The sequence below is a fragment of the Manis javanica genome, chromosome 7 (genome assembly GCF_040802235.1).
Source record: "Manis javanica isolate MJ-LG chromosome 7, MJ_LKY, whole genome shotgun sequence".
In the NCBI taxonomy this organism is placed as follows: domain Eukaryota; kingdom Metazoa; phylum Chordata; class Mammalia; order Pholidota; family Manidae; genus Manis; species Manis javanica.
Window position 1 is genome coordinate 15833370 of NC_133162.1, and position 19860 is coordinate 15853229.

The following is a 19860-nucleotide window of genomic DNA, read 5'->3' on the forward strand; positions in this document are numbered from 1 at the left end:
ACGTTGTTATTGACTCTACATAAAGAGCTCTGCCCAGTGCTCTAGGCAACACAGTGGCACAGCTGCAAGGCTGCAAAAGAACAGAGACGAGACTGGAGTGTTGGCAGTACCGAGAATAGAGGATGAGACGGCTGCGGGGGTAGAGCCGCCCAGATGCAGAGACTGGATCGCTGCATGCAGATTGGCTCTGAGAGGATGGGATTCTAGTGATTGACTTGCCAGTGCGGGAATAAAGTCAGGTATAACCCTTTTACCCCAAGAACGTTCCACTGTCATTCTTTGGTTTCACTGAATCCATAGTGAACTTGTCCAAGGCTGAAACCCACTGGCAAGGTACCACCCTACCTGAAGTTAGTCTGTTTAATCTCTATTACCTTGTTTTATTTTCTGTGTAGCAAGTAGTATATTAAATTGTTTTATTTGGTTGTTTGCTTTGTAATTGCCCTTCTCTTAGAATTTAAGGTTCATGAATGCAGTAATCTTTCTGTTTTTCCCATTTCCTAGGACAGTGCCTGGAACACAGTAGATGAATAATACATATTTGTTGAATGATTGACTATATCACACTGCCAGTCAATAGATAAAACAGATAAATCAATGAAAAGTGTTATATCCATGTTATTTGGAAATACAGAGATAAATTAAGAGAAACAACATCTGAAATGTTCTTAAATGGTTACTTCTGGGGACCGGGGCTGAAGTGGGAACATGGCATGATGTTGCTTTTATTATAAATCCTTTAACACTGTTTGATTTTTTAACTTGTGCATATATCACTTTGGAAAATATCAAATTTAAAAATAAACAACTCAGTAAAACACTGTGCAATTGAAATTGAAGTGATGTGGTAGAAGAATGCTTAATGATGTGGAAAAAATATCCACAAAATGAAAATAAAAACAGTAGGTTACATAACATGTCAGAATGTAAAGCAGAACCCATTTTTGTGTATGTGTGAAGCACACATGTGGGTTAAAAAGATGCTATATTATAGTCAGTGTATATGACAAATTCCTAACTTTAGATATAAATGGGTATTCAATTTTTATTAATAGACTCCTTTTTTCCTGATTGACAATGTTGAATGAGTGTTTAAAGACTGGGTTTGAAGGGACCCTGTGTCGTCTTCCTTCCCAGGGCTTGACCAAGCCCTTCCTATAGGCCATTTAACGATGGGGTTTATCTTTATCCTAAGGGCAGTGAGGAGCCACTGAAGTAAGTGAAGCAGACAGTGTGGTAAGATTGCTTTAGGGTTTCTCTCCCTAAACTGTGGAAATGTTTTGAGAGGCAAGCCCTGAAACAGAAGCAAGAGCTGGGAAGCAGTTAGGCAACAAGGCAGGAAACGCTGGGTTCCTGAAGCAGGAAAGCGGCGGCAGGGTTAGAGCGAAGGGGGCAGGGTCAGAAACGACGCGACAGTGTCAGCCGGACTAGTCGAGAGGCTGTGTGTCCGCAACTGTAAGCTGCGTGAAGATGAGGACCTCTTTGATGTCATTTACTGTTCCATCCCAGGTGTACCCAGCACAGTTTCTGATGCATGTTGACACTCAGTAAATATCTGTGATCTGAAGAAGAGGAAAGAATCAGTATGGCTACTCAGAAGCCTGCCCGGGTTACGTGGGTGAAGGATGGGCTGTTCGCTGAGCGGTAACGTGAATGGCAGCGTGGCAGAGGGAGACGGGTGAGTAGTCTGGACTCCTGGGGTTGTGGATCCCCAGGGCTCTTTCACACGAAGGCAGTCAGTGAGCAGTGGGAACACCAGGGCGGCAAGATCTTGGCTTGAGATAGATTTGAGGGTCACCAGCATAAAGATGGTACCTTGGGTAGGAAAGGGAATAATATTTCATTAGGAGAGTGATATGGCGAGAGGAGAAGGTAGGACAGATCCTCTGAACACTTCCCAAAGTCAAGGATGGGGCCTGGAGGAGAATAAAAGGGAGCTCCCAGAGAGGTAGGAGGGGAAAACTGGGGTCACAAAAGGAGGGAGAGAGTTGGCAGTGAGGAATGCAGCTGGTAGAGCATTAAGGTCGCTTCTGAAAAACACCTATTGTATTTAGAACAGAGACAAAAAGGTTGTTGATGGTCCCTGGAAGAGATTTAGAATATACAGGGGAACTGGAGGCAGGGGGACCGTTTTACTTTGCTAAGGAGACTGATGGAGTGATTTACCACCTTTCCCTCCCTTTTAGTTCTTCCCCTTTAATTTTACTGCATCTCTGAACTTATACCCTATACCCGCTGCTCAGTTGTCACTTTCTTATCCAGGTTCCAATGACTAGCTTGGCAGCAGGGAAGTTTTCCACGTGGTCGCACTGGTAATCAGTGCACTCCTGGTGAGCTGACGTGGACTTGTTTGTGGTGGTTCAGGAAGTGGCTCCTACAACACTGGGCCTCCAAATACTGGGCCTTTCCTACTTAATGATGACATCCACAGTTTGTGTGTGTCTTTTTTTTCATCTTTCCTAAAATAAACATGCAGACACCACACACATACACAGAGAATTCAGAAAAGGATAGATTTTATGACATTAAAAATTATGGCACCTTCACAGTCTTGATCATTGATTGGCATTTGGGTTGTGTCAAATTTTCTTGGAAAAGGATATTTCCAGCACATGATTATTTTCTGAACACAGCTTTCCCCACCCCCTCTTTCTTCCCTCAAGTCATTATTTTTCTTTTTATCACAGCTCCATAATATTTTTCCTTTTCCTTTATAATTAACCAGCCCTATTTCTTGCTCTTACTTAAACACTGCGAAATCTCTCTCTTTCATCTTCCCATCTTGCATTTCATGATTTTTCTCTTTGTAATAACTCTTGGAAGCAATAAGTGATTTGGCAAATTACAGAGGAATATTAAGGGCATGATTGCTTTGTGGTAGAGTATACTGTGTTCAAACAAAATGTTTCTAATTTTTGTTTTGTCATCAAAACATTCCAAAAAGCACCTTTACTGGGCACATTCTAGGTGGTGGGTACCACGTATGCCCCTGAAGATATCAAATGCAAATACAGTCCCTAGCAGCTATTCACAGCTAATAAGTTTGTGAGTAAGTGAGAAACCTCAAGCAGCCACTGATACTGACAGGAGGTTTGGGGGATAGGATGAGATGAGATTAGTCCCCACACTTGGAAAACCTTGTGATAAAGCTCTGACAGCATTCTACAGGGGATGCTGCTCCCTCCCACAGCAGCCCAGACAGGAGCAGGTAAAGTGATGGATGGCAGGTCTTGAGTAACTTTGAGAGATGAATGTGAGTGGGTGACACCCCACCCGCATCCCCCGCTCCACTATGTCTCTTTGATGATGACAACCTTTTGATTGGAAATCCCACCACCCAGAGGAAGAGGGGAATTTTGCCAGTTCCAATTAAATGTGGTGAAATTATCCAAGTGAGCTGGGAACACTAACACAGCTTCATGACGTTCCAAGAGGTGAGGTGTGGTTAGCTCTGCGAAAAAAGCCATCAGTATCGTCATAAACCCGTGATTAATTTAGGACCCTGAGAAGAGATATTGCTCACACAGTAGGTGTAGTAATGAAAATTTTTGGTTTAGGGTCTGGAGACTATAGTTCAGGCCTGGTTCTGCCACTAGTTTTGTGATGGGCAAACTGATTCACTTTCCTGAATTACTGAAACTAGGTCTCAGTTTCCTCTACTACAGTGAGAGAGCTGATTGATCTCTAGGTCATACCTCAATAATTCTGTGAGTCTTAGCTCAGTTGCTTTTTTTTTTTTAGAGTGTTTCAGGCTTTTCCAGGGCTTGGACATGATGGTGTTTATCAAACTAATTATCACAGCGGCTATATCCTAGAACATGAAAATATGTCAGATGAGAAAATGCTTTGAGCCAATTTACTTTGATTAGTACTCAATATTTATTTAATTTTTCTAGTATATGAACAGCAAAAATTCTGCCAGCTTAGGTTTGGGGCCTTGAAGGTAGAGCAATGACCCATTCAGTACCTCATTGTGATATTAACTGAAAAACAGTTCTATCAATTGTAAAATGAGGCGATCAACAGCTACAGAGCAGCCTGACAGGTAGTGAATCAAACAGTGAGTGAGCAAAGCGGGTTCACTCGTTAGCACTCTCAGCAGTAGAGCGAACACACCAGAGCGAACTAAGCCAAGGGGTAGATTATTCATTTTGATAAACAACATGTTGATACAAATAATTGGTAGGACCTATAAATTACATCAATTGCCAAACAATGGCTTATAGTTCAGAACCACAGTTCCCAGATTTACTTAGTGATGCAATGCTTTGGCAGGCTTTGGCAGATCTGCGGCACCCCTGGGTGAGTCTGTGGGTTAATGGTACACTGCAGCATCTGCTCCCCTTCTGCACACAGAATAAATGAGTGGTCCAAGAGGTATCAATGAAGAGGATCTATTTGAAGGTCTGAGGTGGCACTGGGGTGAACTAGAAGTTGAAATATAGAGTAGTTGAGGGAGGCTGAGGAAGACCTGCTCATTTCGTGCTCATAGGAGAGAACTTTTGCATCCCATTTCCTTCCATGTATTCAGGATTCCCTCTCTAGGTTTAAGACAGCCAGGTTCCCGGATGGAAATGGGCTCATTCCCTACAAGGCAAAGTAAGATGGAGGTTCGGCTCCTAATCGGAGTGCAAGAGGACACAGCCATTTTGGAGAAAAGAGGAGCTTTTTAAAGTTCCATTCGCTTCTCTCTCTCTCTCTCTCTCTCTCTGCAGACCTCTTTATTAGCCACAGTGAGGATGGATACAAACACTGCCAGGATTCAAACCCCACTGTTAGTCATGCAGCCGTTCTTGCAACTCCTTTCCTCCCATCCCTACAGCTAAATGTTCAAAAGACAATAAGCATTTCCCTCTGTTTATCCCTAACGGGGTCCATGGAAACATTTTTCTCATCATTTCCTGGCTTGGTGAGAGAGGATATTGTCAACCAGCTGCCATTTTACTGATCAGATTACAGTGTCAAGACTAACAGCAGGGCAGCTGGTTTGCTTCACCGATAAAAGAATGAAAGACCTTGCTTGTAAATAGCTATGTCTGTATTAGCAGCCTCTTAAATTAGCCCTGCTCCCCTCACATTCCCCAACTGTTACTTCAGAAGTTCTGCTCCATTCCTGAGTTGTGAGTTACCGAGGCGACCTCATCTCACTGACAGTCCTGCAGGTTTTCCTTGAGGCATGTCTTGGTTAGCACCTGTGTGTGATGCCTTTGAATTTGGTGGGATGTGTGGCTCTGTAGACAGTTCTATGCCTGTTCCTAAGTGTGTGTGTGTGTGTGTGTGTGTGTGTGTGTGTGTGTGTGTGTGTGTGTGTGTGTGTGTGTGTGTGTGTGTGTGTGTGTGTGTGTGTGTGTGTGTGTGTGTGTGTGTGTGTGTGTGTGTGTGTGTGTGTGTGTGTGTGTGTGTGTGTGTGTGTGTGTGTGTGTGTGTGTGTGTGTAGTGGGGTGGGGGAGGAATGTTCCCTTGCTGGGATCTGAGCTACTGAATTTCTCCACCACTTTACATCTTGCCCTTCATAATCACCTTAAAAATAAGAAAAGTAATTGATTCTCAAGATGCCAAGACTCCAGAGATCGTGGCCTTATGGCTTTTCTGAAGTTCGGACTCTCACCTCTGAGTTCTGCTGGCAGTTGTTACTCACTTACTGCATCTTCTAAAAATAGTCACCTGACAGACTTTGCAACAGCTTCTGGAAAAGGAGTTTGGATGAGAGGAGAAAAGAAGATAGTGCTTAAATGAGCCACAAAAGAAGGGGAAAGGGGAGGGAGAGAAGAGGAAGCGGGGCAGGGAGAGGGGAAGCAGGAGAGGGACAACTGGAAGGCGGAGGAAGAGAAGGCAACCAGAGGATGAAATGAAGGCACTTTTTGAAACAAAGCATTTGCCTTCATCTCTTCCCGAGGTATCCAGAAACTTCCCACTGTGTAATGTTCGGGTCACTTGCAGAAGGGCTTTTTAGCTCCTCATGGGTAGCCTTCTGAACTTACACCGAAATTACTCCAGATGACAGCTTAATAGGTGGGTGGGAACAGCTGAAGCAGCCCTGCTCTGCGCTAGGGGTTCTCAGAGGCCCATCTGGGGGCCTTTCTCATCATAATCACCTAAGGCAAATGCCTGGACCTAAATCAGTATCTCCAGTGGTGGGGTCTGGGAATTTGCAATCTTCAGGGCTTTTCACTTTGTATTTTAGAAGGGCCCCAGATGATTCTTAATGTCAACAAAAATTTGTGACTCACTGCTTTAATCCATAGGACTCAGAGCTCTGCTTTTCTCCCTGTAAAAGATAAAATTTAACAGTTTTTTAGCACTGGAATCCTCAGCCAAGAAATGTGGGTGTTGCCTAGCTCTAAGCATCCTGAAACATTAAAAAAATATGTGTGTACAAATATTGAAAGAGAAAAGAGTTGCCACATTGCTATGACACAGTAGCTATCATAAAAGATGCCAGCATTAATAGGTCACTTTGAAGAATATGCATTAGGATCCTCATCGGCTGGTAGCTTAAGAATGTAAGTATGTATAAAGAAAAAGATGACTCACCGCAAGCACGGTTTGAATAGGAAGTGGCTTTGTTAGGGATCCCTCAGCAGACTGCCCTGCAGTGAATGTCTAGCACAGATAACCTCTGTCCACACTGGAAACATGCTCCACTGCTTTGGAGGGCACAGGGCTCGTTACCCAACAGCTTTTGGGTTGTGGGGCCAGGAAAGGCAGCTGACTTTTAATTGTACTGTACTAATATCTGAGGCAGAAAAACATCGGGATCTAGCATCTAGCCAGATGGCTGGCTTATCCCATAATGCAAACCCACGCTGCCGAGATTTCTCCGCTGTGGGCTCAATATGCAGAAGCTTCCGGAAGATGATCATAAATGACCCAGAGAGGGGAGGGGAGCAAGGATCATGGGGAGAGGACCATTTAGCTAATGGTGTGGTGAAAGATAAAACATGGAGGGCACCCAAAAACCTGGTATCTGAGAATAACCCGAGGCAGCAAACAAATGAGCGACAAACAAAAAAATCCCTTTGCTTTCCATTTTATATTCCATGTTGACCCATCTGTTAACTGCATTTTTCTTGGACAGGAGTAGAATGGAGAGATTCCTATATGTGTTTAAATGTGAACCTATCAAATCGTTAAACTTAAATTCATCAAAAATGGCATCTTTTTAAATAAACAGTGAGACTGAGGAACTGAACATTTATTTCAAGAAGAAAATGGTCAGCACCGGTTCATTTCTGGTATCTGACATTAAAGTTTTTGGATGGTCAATATTCCATGGATTAAATGAACATTTCGTGGAACAATGAATTGGATAGAAAATAGTGCTGTGTTTTATTTGTAAAGGTTTATGTTGACAAATTTGGGAGTTTTCGATTTTTACTCAATCCTAATAGGTTTGGACAAATACTGCCTATTTGCTTTCATGGAAGACCTACATTAGTACTTGGATTCGGTTTTTGCTGACCAAATCCAAAGAGCATTTTTGCTTTCACGGAAAAAGGCCCCAAGTGAGAAGAGCCTTCAGCTGTCGTGGGTTTTGCAGCGAGCCCAGCGAGGCCGCGCACGCCCTGGGCGGGGAGCCGCCCCCGCCCAGCTCCTATCCGGGGGCCTCACTCAGCATCTCAGCGCCAAGTCGCCACAGCTGTGAACTGGGTCTGGGAGCCTCTGCACTTTATCTTCACCTATTTTGTGCATTCGTTAGCAAGTCGTGTCCTAAGGTATCAGAAAAGCCTAAGAGAGGTTATGTTTGGTGTCTGGGAGGGATCAAAAAATTTCCCATATAAATTAATGGTAGTTGCTTTTCACGTAACGCCATTGCAGTTTATGAAAAATTTCATAGAACACTCTACTTTTGGAGAGTGGAGGGAACCTATATGTAAAACATTTACGACCACTTTGGAGGAAACTAAATATGCAGCCAGCAATTGGCACAGGACCCCAAGTTATCATACATACATACCGATTTCTTACTAGTCGTGCTGATCACTCTTCACGCAGTCTGGGAAGGAAATACACAGATAAGGAATATAAATCAATGATGTCTGTAAAACATTATCAAAAGGGATGCAAAAGGAGAAAATGACCACAATGAATGGAAAAGATGGAAAACTTGGTCATAAAATAGTTATTCAATTTCAGAGCTATTAACTACATACAGGAAATCACTGCTTAAGATTTGTAATATTCTTTACTACATCAAGTTTTTATCCATTTACTTCTTTTATTTTCCTATCCTATTAGGCTCTAAAGTAACTGATTATTTGTTACTTTTGTATTTCAGAAAATACAAATGTATTTCGTACACATATAATTTTATACAAATATACAATACATGTGTATATTGTACAAATATATAATTATGTTTGCATATATTTATACAAAATAAAACATATTTGTATTTCCAAATATCATCACTCATTTGGATTTTTCATCCAAGAGCTTAAAGCATTCTTTAGCTCATTTATATTTTCAAAATGTCACTAGTGCTCTCAGTCTCTTCTCTACCCAAGCTCGGTGACTTGGAGCCCCTTCTTTCCGGAGGACATTACAAGGAGAGGCAGAGAGGCACTTTGTACTCCTGGAAAAGGGGTGGCAAAGGAGCAGACACAAGGGGAGGGACACTACCCAGATCCAAACAAAAACAGCCTCTCATGACTAGCTGCAGTCTGGCCTCCTTAGAAAGGGAATCAAAATTGCATGGAAAATCTAAAGAAAGGAGGTTAGCATAGTCCTGGAGTCAAACAGCCTGGGTGGAAATTCTTGCCCTTACTAGCATATAATTTAATCTAACCAAGCCTCAGTTTCTTCTGCTGCAAAGTGGCTAATATTTAGTCCTCACTTCGTGGGGTGACTATGAATAGGAAATGAGAAGATGCAAACCTGCTAGGCACTTAGCGCTCCCTAGAGGCTGTTTGCTGGGGCCTTAAGCACACTAGAATGTTTGCTCTGGTCCACTTTCCAGAAAGTTATCTCTAAGCTTTCTTCTGGAGGAATCCTGGTGTGGCAGCCTCCCAGGCCTTTCTGATGCAGCTTTGACCCCCTTCCAATGGGTCTTGGAGTACATTACAGTTTGTACAGAATTTAGAGTGCACTTTGCATTTTTGTAGCATCTGTTTTAGTTGCAGTAGTTGGAGCTCACCTTTCAGAAAACTCCAATTACAACTTCCTGTAGTCCCCTAATGATTTAAGCATGGTTTCATTATTCCCTTGCCTACATTGAAACTTTTCTGTTTTCATCCTGGCCACTCTCAGAAGTCAACAAGCTCTTCTGCCGTCTGTCCTTAGTAGCTTGGCATTTGGCTTCTGGAAAAACTGAGCATGATGAACAAACACAGAGATTTCAATTCTAAATTATTTATAAAATTTTAGGACTAATTCTAGTGCAGATGTCTTGGAGGTCATTAACATTTGCAGTTTTCTATTCATAAAAGAATCATCCATCTATCCCCAAACTTTGACTGAGCTCCCAGTTTTTCTGGTTTGGGTTTATTTTATCTGAGGACAAAATCCATGGGCCTGAGCTCATTTGCATGTTAGCTTTAGACGGTCATTCCATCTACATCTGATATTTAGCTTTTTTGCAGTTAGCTTTTGGCTCCTAAAAACCATTACTGGGGATTAGCACAGTCCCTAGACTGGAGAAACTAAGTCTTCCTGACCCCCAAGAACACAGACATATTAGCTGTTCAGCTAACATTCCTCCGCTGGGCACGCGCTAACACACACATGCTGGGTCTTCGCTAGGGGGATATGACTTCCAGTTCTCATTGTCTTACTGTCTCTCCTACCCCAGATATTTCTTGTCATGAACAGAGTCACATAGCTGAAACTGATATTTCACAGTGTAAACTTCAAGGGCTGGGATGCTTGAAATCACTACATTTTTACATGAGAATTACCCACACAGATGTCCTTCTGTTCTTAACCACAGGTGGATTGGAATCCAATAAAAGTGACATGCTTCCTATATACCTTAGAATGAGGAAGTAGAGAGGGAACTTCACTTAGAGCAGCTGAGTCTTCCCTGTGATGACAGGAACAAGTGTGGCTGTTCTGTATTTTAAAAGCTACGGTTGAATCCTGTAGCATCCTTTCTACAGTTTTGTTCTGATTCCAAATTCTGACTGTACAAACGAAAGCCACGCCCTTCGTGGATGAAAACAAATGGTGGACAGTAATCTCCCTCCCGCTTGTCTAGTGGTCTGTTTTTTAAGAATCCCTGTCCCACTCATCTCACTTACCCAAACTGTGACTAAAGTGTGCAGATGCCATGAAAGCACTTAGTGAGACTCCGGTAAATGAGTGTGTTCCCTTCCAACAACCAGGTCCGGACAAGCTGGGGAAGCTCCTGGAGGCAGGCTCCCCAAATGCCACTACTTCTGCTTTGGTGTGCTCCTCAGACTTGTAACCTGTGTCCTTCCATCTTAGGGGACCTGCAGGGAGCTGGGGGGCAGAGATGGACTGCATACCTTCTAGTCCTTCTCAATGGCAGCCTTCTTCATCGGGTCTTCTAGGAACCTTTCAACACTTCTTACTAATTCATCCAATGAATTAAGGAGTTAGGACTCCTAGGTTAACATTCTTGTTCTGCTACTGAGTTACCTTGGGCAAGTCTTTTGACTTTCTGGGGTCTTTTAACCTCACTGTGTAGAAGAGCATGTTAGATCAGATGGCCTCACACTTGCCTTCCAAATCCAGCACTCTATGTCTTACAAAGACACTTTAAGTGGCTGCTATGAATGAGACATACAGGAGCCTGTGAGGAGGGACACCCGAAGGGACAGCCCTTCAGTGACTGTAGGGCAGTTGGGGCCTGAAGGCACACAAACAAGAGTCAGGTTTATCAGTCCAGGGCTATATGTTGTGAAATGTCCAAGCAGCTGACTGTGGAGGCTCACAATTTTGATTGCAAAGCTTCAAAATAATACTGAATATAGTTTGTAAACAAATCTGTGAGCTCTTGGGAGGCCAAATACCATCAACAGTCTTTTGCAATTTGTTGGAGTAGAGACAGACATCTGCAAATTGTGGGTATTTATACAGATGAAATGCAATACTCTAAGGGGATTAGACTGTGTCTCCGTTAAAATGCAATGTCCAGTTACCATATTATAAATTTAATTCCAACCACAATCTTTATTAAGCCTTTTGGGGCAAGAGGACTAGATGATATAAACATTTTAAAACTCGGCTGCTTTCCAGAAGCTTGTGCTCTAAAATACATCAGTTCTCTTTCCAGTGGCTGAGAAAAGATATCCTATTTCAGTCACATTTAAGTAACTTTAATTGAACTATTAACTCCTTATTAGTTAGTTCTTGAGACAGCAAGAAAAAAAAATCAACCCATGTACAGGTATTTAGAAGACTGACTACATTTCTGGTGCATATTCTTAACCATACTTGATAACGCATCAGGGTCTTCATGAGGCCACAGCCCTTAGTGTGAGGCTGTGTACATGGATGGCCTCAAAAAATTACTGCTGAGGGATTGACCTTGAAATTCCCATATAAAACCGACTTTAATTAAAGAAAATAATTAACACTGTACACTCAAAAATTTTATAAGTGGTTTGCATTTCCATTATTTTCCCTTACGAATGAAGAAACTGAGGCTCATGGAGATTAACTTGCCCAAGATCACATTGTCAGGGCCTCAGGATTCCTCTACCTCTAATTTAAAATCCTGTGGTTCCTTCTGGAGTCTTGACAGTTTAGAATATAGATAAATGCAGACATATAGATAGATAGATAGCTGTATCTCCCAATAACTTTGCATATTTTGGAGGCAAAGAAGTTCTTGAGAAAGAAAAATTTTTAATCTAGGATTTTTCCCTCCCTATCTCTTCTCCCATTTTCCAGGCATTCACAAACCTTACCTTGCTTGCACTGAGCTTTCCAAATGTCTACCTAAGTATAGGTTTCAGAAAAAGCCAAAGAACATAACCTTGAGAATCATTTTGAAGAAGTTCTTCCATCCTAACAAATTCCTCTTGGTGCCCAGTGTGCATTGGCTGAGCTTCTGAACCCAGGCTGGCATCAGGCCTGGTTTTTTTATTTCCCTCTACTGCTACCTGCTGGTAGTAGAGCTGCAATGGCATCTTCCAGAACACAGACCATGTGATGATTCATGTTTTCTAGGGTCAGATTCTCTGTTCAGACCTAAATCAATGATTCCCAACTCTGGCCGCAGGTTAGAATCATACGGGATGCTTCCAAAATTATTGATGCTCAAGCTCAACACTGAGATTCTGATTCAGTTTGGTCTGGAGAGGAACCCATGCATTTGATGTATTTTGGAAAGCTCACCAGAGAATTCTATTCAGCCATGATAGAGAACCACTGACTCACTTAATCAAATCTCACTAGTACAGATAATAAGGAGGTTAATGTAACCATGAAAAATATACATTCAATTTTGTCACATCTATACCAGTTCTCCAATTTATTTCATACTTTGAATACAACTCATTTAAATTCTATGGGATTTTTACGGATTAAGAATAATTGAAATCAATTATTTTCTCTGCAAATTTTCAGGATTTTCCTCATGACTAAACAGGAATCCAGCCTAAAATACATCAGCTTTATTATTTCATCACATTTCATATTTTAAGCTATTATATAAACAAATACTAAAAGTAAAATGGGTGATGAAAAATGTATAATTCAGAAAGAGGTAGGCTTGCATTTCAAATTAATGTTCCTATAAACTTAGCATTCCTTTACCACATGAGTTCATGTTAGAACTAAGAAATCAGAGGCTTTCTTACTATTTTAGGCAGGCAGATTGAAAAGGCAATTTATTTGAGACTGAATTTTCTTCCTGTTCAGTCATGAAGAAACCTGAAAATCTGCAGAAAGAAAAGATAATACAAGCTTTAAACACACACACGCTCACCACATACATCATGTGTAGAGCCTCTGTATTTTCATAAATTACATGTAAGTGGAAATAGGGTTTGATTTTCTTGGAAGTGAATTTGACATATAATCCAAGAACATCTATTAGAATAAGTGAATGTTTATTCAGGAGTTCCGTAGGCCTGCGGATCAGGAAGTGTCCCCTCAACCCTAGCCAACCCCCGTCTCAAACAACCCAAAAGAAGGGGTGGCATGCTTATTCTATAGATCTTCATTCTTGTTGGGATGCTTTATATCTTGTTAGCACAGAATGTCAGGAAGTGTTAGGACAACCTGTACCTGCGACACCTTAACCCCTCGACCTGCTGGAAACCACAGCTTGGGCATTTTCTCCTTTACTGTGTGAACTTTCTGGAAAAAAACCAAAACCAACCAACAAAAAACCCCCTTGGTATCTTTGGGCCTTTAGACCTTTTCTTAGTTTTAAAAACATGAAGAACATATAAAAATTCACAACTTGTGAAGGAGTGTTTTCCCAGTCTGATGGGAGAGAATTGTCACGGTTAGCTTCCACGGCAATTTCCACTGGGAAAAAAAAATTTTTTTATGTAATGGAACATAAGTCATTCCTTAACAAGATGAATCTGAAATTTTCACAGAAACTTAAAAGATTTCCAATAAATACAGCTCTTACAAAAAACAAGGAAATGTGAAAGGCAGAGTCAATTCAGTTGTTTTTAGTCTTACTGCCTGATTTCAACCTGATTTAAGTTCTGAAAATATTGTGCAATTATTTATTTTCATAGTTAAAGAGATGAGTTACAAAATGAGGGAGATGTGATCTTGGAATAATTTGAAAACAACTCACCAGCCCAGTCGCTCACCCTTGTTTCATCTCGAGGATTAGATTATAGTCCTATGCGTTTCTCGATATTATCATTTTGGATGTAGCCAAGATTCCAGTTCTGATCATTCCAAACAGATCTACGGGAGGTAATGTGATTTTAAAATATCTGTTAAAATCACTTTGTACATGGAAGGAAATAATTTCAATGCCCTTTGGTATTGAAAAGCAGACAGCCAGTTCTAAATTCCTGAGATTAGTGTCAATATCAACCAAAATGCTATCACTAAGGTGAATTGTTCCACCTGGTTCTATTTAAAACGAAATGGGGGTACTCACAGAGATCCAGTCCACTTGATTCAAACGCCATCAAATTGCTTGTGAAGGAAGGCTCATTATTTGGAGGGTAGATGTAGGTTTAAAATGAGAAGGGGGATGAGGACCCCATGAACTTATCACTTACCTAAGTTTCACAGTGAGTGACTGGTGAAGGTCAGACCGGCTCTGGACGTTTTCTTGGTCACCAACACCCCACTGCCTTGGGAATCCCACTGTTGGATTCACTGACAACATTACCCCCTTTTAATTCTTTCAATAAATGCAAGCATCTGCAAATTTTTAACTGACTTCTTGCTTTTCCCAAAGGTGCACTTCATCATTTGAATGTTAAATTCCAGAACTCTTTATATCCAAAAGATGTTGCTAGGAAATATCTGATCCATCCCAACTACCTTGAAAAAATGAAGCAAAATTATGCAGTGAAAAAATACTCAAGGCCTTTACAAGGCTACACATGTGGGCTTGCTACCTCTCAGGGCAAAACCAAGTTATTCAAGAGATTACGTTTGTCAGAGGGGAAAGCCAAGATTTTGCTGGCAGCCGAAACCATGATCCAGCAAGACCCAAGATGTTATTAGGAATAACAGCAAATTCACAAAAGCATTTTGAGATTGTCAGCATGTTAAGCCTATTTGAAAATTTTAAATGATTAATTTAAAATATATGTATTCAATCAGTAGCATAGGTATACTTCATTTTAGGTCAGAACACTATTCAATTTTTTAATAAGGATATAATTAAATAGTAAGCGGCATGCATACTATTTAGAAGAGGTTATTTTCAATTCAGATGTTGGCCGATAAAAATTCTCCCCATCTATAATTGGCAGGAAATACATAGTAGGTGTTAATTTTGTATGGAAAACACATCTATTATTATAATTCCTATGCTGGAGGTGATGAATTTACCAGAATGTAAGTTTTGTGAGAACAGAGATTTTTGTTTCTTTTGTTTATTGCTATAGCTCTGGTGCCCTGAATAGTACCTGGGACATAATAGGTGCTGGAAATATTTTTTGAATACATGCTATTCTTAAACAGATACAAATTGGTCAGCAAGTAGCCAGGACTGGAAATTTGGAGGATTTACCAAGATTAAAGAGCACTTAATATTTGAATCTCATTCCCACTTTCAAGTTGAGGCTGGTCATGAATTTGAAGATAAGGAAGAGATTTTGGCTTTGACATTGATTTGTGTTTTCCAAATCGTCAGCCCATGTGTTGCAGCCACGTGTTCACCCTGGCAGTTTGCAATGCCAGAGATGGCAATAGAGAGAAGTGTTATGTTTCATCCATCTGCATATGTTCAGGGTGTCTTGCACAGGGTAGGTATTCAATACACGTTATTTATAGAGTTGCATTGGACTATGGAACTTAAATTTTAAGTGTAGCTTTCTATTTTTCTTGGCAAAGGTTAATCTGGGAAAGAATCAACATAAGGACTGACACATAGACATACTGTTTTTTAGTTCTGCCACAATGATTAAGTTTGGTTTTACTTCCAGACCTGAAATGAAAAGCAGTTGCCATATGGGAGAATGCTGCACAATCCCTTTCCACCTGCTGGTCGTTATCAAATAAAGTGCTATCTGCATTATTTTTCATGTGGTGGTTCTAGTGGACTTACGTTATAGGAAGATACTTTAGTTAAGCATTTCAATATGAGGCCCCACCAAGGGCCAGGTAGGTTGACACCGATTGGCTAAGCTTGCTCAATGGACTAATCAGGACTAACCACCTAACCAGGACCCATGCCCAGCTGGGGAGACTACATGGCGAGTTTTCACATGAGGGCACCAGGGAGAGTCGGGCACTCAGGAGAGGTGACAGCCAGTGTACTTCCCACCTCCTCACACCTACTTCTGCCCCTGCATATTCTCAGAGGGCGTGCAGATCATTGTTAAAGGCCGACTTCCAACAATTTTTACTTCCTTTCCAAATGGTCATCTTCACATCTAGAGCCATGAGATCAGGAATTTCCCATCTGAGAAGAGTTGTTATTTCTGGGTATTCATTCTGGTTTTTAAAAGCTGGCATCCTGAGAAAGTCAGTTCAGGGTGTAACAGTAGAAACTTTGCCTAATGGTCACGGGATTTCCAAGTGATTGCCTCCTACCATGCGCTCTGGGTCCAGACTCCCACCGAGAGCTGGGGGCCAGCCTTGAAAGCACATTTCTGCCGTGAGGGTGGGTGAAAGGGCCGAGTGAGTCTTTGCTACTGCAAGTGAATAAAAGCAGGTGTGGATGCTTCCTACTGAGGTGGTCATCTAAAGAGTGGTTCTTTCTGAAAAGGGCCAATAAGCGAAGGTTTGATTTGTAGCCAGAATACTTCTTAACCCCTGAAGACACATAGTCATGGCTTTTGATTTTTCCATTTTGTGCAGGGCAGTGAGAAAGTGACTTCTTACATCATGTCATTTCTATATTAGAGATCTAGCTTTAAATTCTTAAACTGCTTGGAGTACAAGGACTAAAAAATATGTAATAGAACCAGAACCTCAAACCTAGAAATTCTTTGACACAGTATAGGAAGAATATATTAAAGAGCTTAAAGACAAGAACAGAGAGTTAAGGGCCTCAAAGAAAGAGATAGAAGGGAAAACCTATCAGTAGGTACATGAGATATGAGTCTTGAAATTGTAACAATAATAAAAAAAACTTAGTGCCCTTGGTTAAACATAGTGAAATAATAACAAATGGTAATCCCAGGGATGACAGAAGCCACTGGCTTTCCATATTCCTCTCCCAAGCTTCTCCAACGTGCACCAACTTTCCTACTTCGTCAGGAGCATGGAATCAGACTCTGGGGTCTACAACTTAATAACTATGTGGACCTGGGTAAATAACTTCACCTCTCATCTCTCTGCTCCTTAGTTTTCCCACTAGTAGAATGGGGGTAATCAAGCAGCTAAGCTCAGAAGACTGTTGTCAGGACTAAATGAAATAATGCTTACAAAATGCTTGGCACACTTTCAGCTGTAGAGTAAATACACAATAAATGATAGTTTTGTTATCTTTATATGCAGTGGCCTTTTCACTGTCATCATTTTAAACTCTCTCCCTTTGCTCGGTCTGCTCTCTCCCTCATCTTTCCAAAGATTATTTATTCCTCCTATTCCCCATTTAGTCCTAGTCTGTTCCAAGGGGCCTTGGGCCTTAGCTTGCATGCATGTTCTCTTCTTCTGAATTCCTGCATCATTTATTGTTTGGTAGATTCTAGCACTTAAATACATTCTTTATTAAGTTTTGCAATACTTGTTTCATGATAATCAGTCATATCTCCCTGCATAGATTTAGAATAATAGGACTGAGGGTTGAAAGTGTTCCTTAAAAGATTAGATTATCATGTCAAAAAAAGGTAATATTATTCCCATTTTACAGATGCAGTAACTGAGGCCCAAGAGGTCAATAGATGTTCGAGGCCAAGGTCAAACAGCAACTAAATGACAGCTCAGTTGGACTCCAAATACCATGCCTCATATGGACACATGGGCTTCAGAGCCAGGCCGACCTGAGTTTGAATCTGTGACCTTGGGACAATTACTTACCTTCTCTGAGCTTCATTTCCCTCATCTATAAAATGAAGGGTTTCATCTGTAAAATGATAGCAATTACCTTGACATGTTGTTGAGAAGATTAAATGGAATAATGTACATAAAGCCCCCTGTGTGGTGCCTACATTGTTGAATAGATGCTCAAACAAATTGGACCCAGCCTTTTCCTTTCTACATTCAGACTTACAAGGCAACTGCTGTAGCTTTTAAGCTCTGTGCCTGTACACAGCAGCACTGATAAAAAAATCAACACACTTTTTTATTGGCTCAGGGGCAAAATGGAGGAATTAGGGTAATGACAAATATTAGGACTCTATTATCCCAAGACTCTCCAAACTGTACAGCCCTAAGAACTTGTCTTTGTAACTAAAACCAAGTGGAGGTTTGCCATACTGTGGGCATTGTAGCTGCATTTCGGGGAAGGCTGTGCATTATGAGATGTTAACGTCATATTTCACTTCAATTTGCTATGCCTCTATTATTCTGAGCACTCTTAAAACCTAACAATACATAAGTGACCAAGCTATGGCTTTGCTTGCAAACAATCCATGGACTTGTGTGAGATAATAAATATGTTGTATTATATTAAAAGTGCTCATGGCACTGTGATTTGTTTCACTCTTATTTTCCCCTAATTCCTATATCACGAGGAATCAGTAAAGCAATTCGGATAGAGTTTTAATGATCTGGATTGTCATCTATGCTTTCAAATGCAGCAAATTGGGAGAGAAAGACTGTGGGGGGGTGGGGGAGACTGTGGATGTGAAAATGCTCTGAAGATAATGAATAATGTGCAAAGGCCTAAGACAACATAAGACCATATGAAGAGAAGCATCTTTCCTGAACTGAGGGTGACACTACTATCAACTCTATTTATATAGCTCAGTAAATAAATAGTGCATTAAAAATGTTCACAGCACTGCCTAATAAATCCACAGCCCAGCTCAAGTGTGGCTTACGTAAGCTGAGAGGAATCCTGGCAGAGCGATTTGCAATTTCACCCACTTTGTTTGGAAGTGTGAGATATTAATTAAAAGAAAAGCTGGATTACAGCATTTCTAGGCTGATTTGAGCTGGCAGCATCTTGTCAGCCATCTGTAATTGGTTAAGACCGATTTCTCCGTAAATCTCCCTCTTCTTGAGTTCAAGCCCGTAGCTCATTGCTAGAGCTTCTGATCTCCTAGCCGGGCTCTCAAGATTTGGTCATTGTTCAGATTTCGTGAAGACCTTTTTACATGGTGTTAAATTTTGTGTGACTTTTTTGTGGCAACATAATGGGTTTGCAAGACAGTTTTTCAGAAACAGGATCAGATTTGTGCATCAGGCAAGAAATATTTGATCAAGTATTACCTTCCTTTGGAACACAACAAATCCTGCCAGTCCTAAATATGACTGAGCAAAAATAGCAAATATGTTTTCTCAGCAGTTCCTATAAGACTGGCTTATAGGAGTTCCCTTTATAGTAGGGAATATAATTTCTGGCTACTTTAGCCAATATCAATAGCTAATTAGTGTAGGGAATATTGAAGTTCCTATGGTCTGGATCCTCACCTGAACCTAATCCAGGATCCTCACCTGAACCTAAACTACCTGATGATGTAACTGGCCTGCTGCTAGGCTACTGCTTCCACACCTGTAGGCAATAAGTTATTATTGACTGAGTCACTATATAAAGAGCTCTGCCCAGGGCTCTGGGTGGAGGCAGAGACGAAGGAGGATTACAGACCTGCAGACTGTTGGATGCAGATGTAATTCTAGTCCTCAACCTGTCAACAGGAGAACAAGCCAGGTAATAAACCCTTTTACCCCAGAATGTTCCACTGTCATTCCTCAGTCTCATTGAATCCATAGTGAACTTGCCTGGGGCTGAAATCCATTGGCAATACACTTAGCTATTGAAAAGTTGAGAAATATGTTATTTGTCTTGGATGATTCATTGGTATCTGTCCTTTTTTCCTGTAGCCTAGCTCTGTATATCCTGCCCTTCTAGGCACTGAATGCTGTCTGGTCTTTTCTTGCCATCCTTCTGTTCTAAAGTAAGACTAGTAGAGTCATTTATACCTTGGCATAAATGAGCCCTTACATCAGCTCCATGGTCCTTGTGGTACTTTTATTTCAAGATTTGATGGTAGTAAGAATATCATCTATAAAGGAGTTAAAAATTATGGTTAATCAGTCAATCAACTGCTGTTTACACAGGGATACTCTTACCATCTTCACATGAAGTAATGTTTAAGAAAAGGCTGCTTAACCAGTCATGGGGAAGGC

At 41.1% G+C, this 19860-nt stretch overlaps 2 long non-coding RNA genes across 2 annotated transcripts in view; one reads left to right on the plus strand and one right to left on the minus strand.

The window, feature by feature from the left end:
- Positions 1 to 1012: 1012 nt before the first annotated feature.
- LOC118971097 (uncharacterized) overlaps positions 1013 to 19860 on the plus strand; it is a 79631-nt gene continuing 60783 nt past the window's right edge. Inside the window, exon 1 of the long non-coding RNA XR_012133006.1 lies at positions 1013 to 1678. This is a non-coding gene — a long non-coding RNA (uncharacterized lncRNA). The remainder of the gene's footprint in view (positions 1679 to 19860) is intronic.
- Positions 1676 to 8247, minus strand: LOC108384444 (uncharacterized). The gene is made up of 3 exons (XR_005059364.2): positions 6535 to 8247; positions 6231 to 6268; positions 1676 to 1815 (listed from the first exon to the last, which is right to left on the minus strand). It is a non-coding gene; the product is annotated as an uncharacterized lncRNA (long non-coding RNA).